The sequence below is a fragment of the Dipodomys spectabilis genome, unplaced genomic scaffold (assembly GCF_019054845.1).
Source record: "Dipodomys spectabilis isolate Male_0828 unplaced genomic scaffold, ASM1905484v1 ptg000430l, whole genome shotgun sequence".
NCBI lineage: Eukaryota > Metazoa > Chordata > Mammalia > Rodentia > Heteromyidae > Dipodomys > Dipodomys spectabilis.
The window spans coordinates 639366-645274 of record NW_024871107.1 but is presented as its reverse complement, the minus strand read 5'-3'; positions in this window follow the sequence as shown (position 1 = coordinate 645274).

The following is a 5909-nucleotide window of genomic DNA, read 5'->3' as shown; positions in this document are numbered from 1 at the left end:
AGAGCTGAAAGAAGTCAGGGAGTCCACAAAGGGAATGCTGAATGGATCCCAACAGAAGTAATGGGAGTCCAAGGAAACCATAACTAATCAACCAAGTGATTTGAGAATAAACACTTGACACTAAATTAAGGAAATAAAGAATTTCATACAAGATCTAAAACAAAGATCCAACAAAGAATTAAAAGCCATAAAAGCCGACCAACTAGAAGGAAAAGAAAAAAAAAAAGTAGAAAGTCTCGATAGTAGGATAGGCCATGCAGAAGATTGAAGCCTGAGGATTGAAGACAGCCTAGATATTATAGAGAAAGAATATACAACCATCAAAGACAAATCCAAGAAATATGATAGATCTATTCAACATTCAAGCCTTGGAAGACCCCACTAGAAGGCCTAATCTGAGGATAATGGGTGTAGAGGAGCACCTAGAGCCAGAAGTCAATGGTCTAGGAAATTTGTTTAACAGGATCCTAGCAGAGAACTTCCCAAACATGCAAAAAGAAAGGTCTATTCAGATACAAGAAGCTTTTAGAACTCCCAATAGACTAGACCAGAAGAGGATATCCCATTGTCACATTATAATACTCACAGGATCAATTCAGAACAAGGAAAAGATCCTTAAAGTTGTCATGGAACAAAGATCAAACACCTATAAAGGGAAACCAACTAGAATCACCTCAGATTTCTCAGCAGAAACAATCAAAGCAAGAAGAGCCTAGAATGATGTAATCTATGCCCTAAAGACAAACAACTATCAACCAAGAATACTTTACCCAGCTATACTCTCCTTAATAATCAGAGGTCAAATAAAACCCTTCCATAGCAAAGAAAAATTGAAACAATATATCTCCACCAAACCAGCCCTACAAAAGAATCTTAAAGATGTCCTACATAGAGAAAACCAACAAGACGACAATAAAGGCCAAGAAATATAACCCAAACTGAGTATCCAAGAACCATAGGAAGAACACAGTTGCCACAGCCCTGAAGTAGTTGGATAAAATGGCAGGAACTCCCAAATACCTCTCAGTTCTATCTCTCAACATTAACGGACTTAACTCACCAATTAAGCGACAGTCTGTCTACTTGGATTAAAAAGCAAGATCCTTTTATCTGCTGGCTTCAAGAGTCACATCTTGCCCACAAAAACAAACACATTTTCAATTTTAAAGGCTTAAACAAAATCTACCAAGCAAACGGCTCCCATAAACAGGATGGAGTTGCAATCCTAATATCAGATAAAATAGACTTTTAATTAAAATTAGTGAAAAGGTCGGTACATACTAATTAAGGGATCACTCCTTCAGGAGGATATTACAATTCTAAATATCTATTTGCCAAACAGCAGAGCACCCTAATTCGTCCAAGAAACTCTACTTTCCCTCAAATCCCACATAGATCCATAAACATTAATTGTTGAGGACTTTAACACACAACTTTCCCCACTAGATAAATGAACTTCACAAAAACTCAACAGAGAAACCGCAGATATAAACAACTGCACAGACCAACTAGATTTAACACACATCTACTGAATATTTCACCCAGCAGCATTAGACAATACATTTTTCTCAGCAGCACATGGAACATTTTCCAAAATAGACCACATTTTAGGCCACAAAGCAAACGTCCAAATTCAGAAACATTGAAGTTATACCTTGCATTCTCTCAGACTACAAGGGAATATATTTAGAACTCAACACCAAAAGCAACCAAAGAAAGTCATGTAACACATGGATCCTGAACAACACACTGCTGAATCACGAGTGGGTCATGGAAGAGATTAGAAAGGAAATTCAAATGTTCATGATATTCAACAAAACTGAACACACCAATTACTATCTCCTCTGGGACACAGCAAACACAGTATTCAGAGGCAAGTTTATAGCTCTGTGCTCCTACATCAACAAATTGGAGAGACCTGAAAACAACAATTTAATGAGACATCTGAACCTCCTTGAAAAAAAGCAGCAAGATAAACCCCAATCCAGTAGACAGAAAGAAATAATTAAAATTAAATCAGAATTAAATTGATTAGAATGCAAAAAAAAACTATAGAAAGAATCAACAAAACTAAGAGTTGGTTCTTTGAAAAAATTAACAAAATTGACAGACCCTTAGCAAATCTTACCAGAAAAAGAAGAGAATACACCTAAATAAACTCAGAGATGAGAATGGAAACATCATCACAGAAACAACTAATATTCAGAACATTATAAGGGAATGCTTCTAAAACCTGTATACTAATAAGTTTGAGAACTTGGCAGAAATGGACCTTATTCTAGAAAATACTGACATGCCAAAACTAAGCCAAGATGAGTCAAACTATCTTAAAAGGCCTATATCAAGCACTGAAATAGAAAGAGCAATAAGAGACCTCCAATCTAAGAAAAGCCCAGACCAAATGGTTTTACAGCGGAATTCTATTAAGCCTTCAAAGCAGACATCACACCAATACTCCTCCAACTCTTCAATGAAACTGAAAAAGAAAGTTCACTACTGAACTCATTCTATGAGGCCCTCATAACACACATCCCAAAACCAGGAAGGGACTCATCAAGGAAAGAGAACTGTAGATCCATTTCTTTGATGAACTTTGATGCAAAACTTCTCAACAAAATTTTGGCCAATCGACTTCAACAATTCATCCAAAAAATCATACACCACGATCAAACAGGATTCATTTCAGGGATGCAAAGCTGGTTTAAGATACACAAATCAATTAATATAGTTTATCACATCAACAGAAGCAAGGATAAGAACCACATGGTTATCCCAATAGATGCAGATAAAGCAATTGACAAGATCCAACATCCCTTTTTATGAAGTTTCTGGAAAAATGAGGAATCCATGGAACATTCCTCAATACATTAAAGGTTTTAAATGACAAACCTATAGCCAGCATTATACTTAATGGTAAAAAACTAAAGCTATTTCCTCTTAACTCAGGAATGAGACAGGATGCCCACTCTCTCCACTTCTCTTCAATCTAGTATTGGAATGCCTAAATACAGTAATAAGACTAGATGCAAGTATCAGAAGGATCCTAATAGGGAAAGAAGAAGTAAAACTCCCTTTTTGCAGATGACATGATCTTGTATTTAAAGAATTGCACAGAGTCCACTCCAAAATTACTCAAGCTGATTCAAAACTCTGGCAAAGTATCATGGTATAAAATTAACCCTCAAAAAATCAATGGATTTTTCTGTATGCCAACAATAAGAAAAGTGTGGCTGAAATTAGGAAAGCAACTCCATTTGTAATAGCCCCACAAAAAATAAAATACCTAGGATTTAACTTAACCAAAAAAGTGAAGGACCTCTATGATGAAAACTTTAAAAAACTGAAAAAGGAAATCAAAACTGAACTTAGAAAGTGGCAAAAACTCCCATGCTCCTGGATTGGGAAAGATCAACATAGTGAAAAAGGCAATACTTCCCAAGGCTATCTACAAATTCAATGCGATATCTATCAATATTCTAACCTCATTCTTCAAGGAAATAGAAGAGGCAATCAAAAATTCATATGGAACAATAAAAGACCCTGAATAGCAAAAATGATCCTTAACAGAAAGAACAGAGCTGGAAAAATATCAATACCAAATTCAAATTCAACTACAAAGCCATAGTAATCAAAACAGTTTGGTACTGACACAAGAACAGACCTCAGGACCAATGGAATAGAATTGAAACCCAGAAATGAACCTACAGACCTATAGCCATCTAATCTTCTGTAAGGGAGCTAAAAAATAGAATGGAAGAAAGACAGCCTCTTCAGTAAATGGTGCTGGCAAAATTGGTTAACAACTTGTAGAACACTAAAGCTAGATCCTTATATATCACCCTGTACCAGAATCAACTCTAAATAGATCAAAGACCTTGGAGTCAAACCAGATACTCTGAAAACATTAAAGATTGGAATAGGAGAAACCCTCGGTCTTGTTGGCACAGGCCGAAATTTTCTTAATAGAGACCCAGAAACACAACAAATCAAAGAAAGGTTGGACAAATGGGATTGCATAAAATTGCAGAGCTTCTGCATGGCAAAGGACATAGCTAGCAAGATCAATAGAAAGCGCACAGATTAGGAGAAGATCTTCACTAGCCATAAAATGGACAAGGGTCTCATATCTAAAATATACATGTAACTCAAAAATTTAAATCCCCCAACAAATCTTCAAAGAAACAACTGCCCAAAAATAAGTGGGTTAAAGACTTAAAGAGAAACTTCTCTGAAGAGGAAAGAAGGATGGCCAATAGACACATGAAGAAATGCTCAACTTCCCTAGTCATAAAAGAAATGCAAATCAAAACAACATTGAGATACCACCTCACCACAGTTAGAATGGCTATAATCAAGAACTCTAATAACACCAGATGCTGGAGGGGATATGGACAGAACGGAACATTACTGTATTGTGGATGGGAGTATAAGCTTGTTCAACCAGTTTGGAAATCAGTATTGAGGTTCCTCAAAAGTCTCCACATAGAGCTCCCCTATGACTCAGAATCCCACTTTGGGTATTTACCCAAATGTTCACATACAAGGCCACAGTAGAGCTTCCAGCACAACTATGTTTATTGCATCATTATTTACCATAGCTAATATATGGAACCAACCCAGATGCCCCTTAGTAGATGAGTAGATCAAGAAAATGTGATATATATACACACTGGAATTCTTTGCCTCCATCAGAAAGCATGACATTGGCTCCATTTGTTAGGAAATGGAAAGACTTGGAAAAAATATATTAAGTGACGTAAGCCAGGCCCAAAGAAACATTAGTGCCATGATTTCCCTTATTTGCAATAACTAGTATGTGTCTGAGACAAACAGAAACTGTCGGACAAGTTGATGTTAGGGAAATGAGCCCTAAGCTATATATTCAAATGTTTTTCCCTTTCATGCGATTGTTTCTAACACATTTATAAGAATATTTCTTTTTTGCTTTGTATGTCCCTCCCCCACTGTACAAACCCTGCTTTCACTGAACTTGATGTTGTTATAATTTGAGGAAGGGAAGGGAAAAAACAAATCGTTTATATAATAGGGATACAGTTGGACCATTAAAACAATGAGATGTACAAGTCATTATGTCGAAAACAAACTTTAAAATTTTGGTGGGGGGAGGACTGGGTGGGGAGCGGGGAGAGGATGGGAAGTTATGGGAAGGGGAAACAAAAGAGGAGGCTACAATATTGATAGGAAATATACTTATTATCTTGTCCATGTAATTGAAACCCCTTTGTACAGTATTTTCACAACAACAACAAAAAAATAAATTTAAATATGGAATGAAATTAGTTCCAATAATGCATTGCATTTAGGTATTTAGAAATAACTGAGAAACTTAAAGGTGCATATGATTTTTTTATTGGAAATGAAGGGATATTGGAATTTGGTTCTCTACATTTTAAGCAATTTGCTTAAAAGAATAGGCAAAATAAAATTTATATTTGCAGCAGACTTCACACATTAAATTTTGTATATTGAAAGGGAAACAAGCCTCAACAATATGTCAATTCTCTCTTCTTATTTATCTCTAAAGGTTTATGCTTCTGGTCTCTGAATATTAAAACTTCAAAAAAATTATGTTTAGCTAGTTGTGCAAAGGGGTTTTGCTTCATCATGTCAGTGTTGAATAGAGTGTGTGTGCATTTCAATATACAGTGCATTTTTCTTCCTTCCCTTACCCCAACCCCACCTATCCCTTCATGTTTCCTACTTATATTCTGACATGTGTACATTGAATGGTATGACTGTATTAGTCCACCATTTCCCTCTCCATTCTTCTACCGTACTCCCTACTTAGTCCAGATCTACTTTTAAGACTTGTTTCAACTTCATGGTATTTTGTTCAATATCTCTACTTTGGCATTTGGCTATGGGCTTGCCACATCCTCTTTTCCATG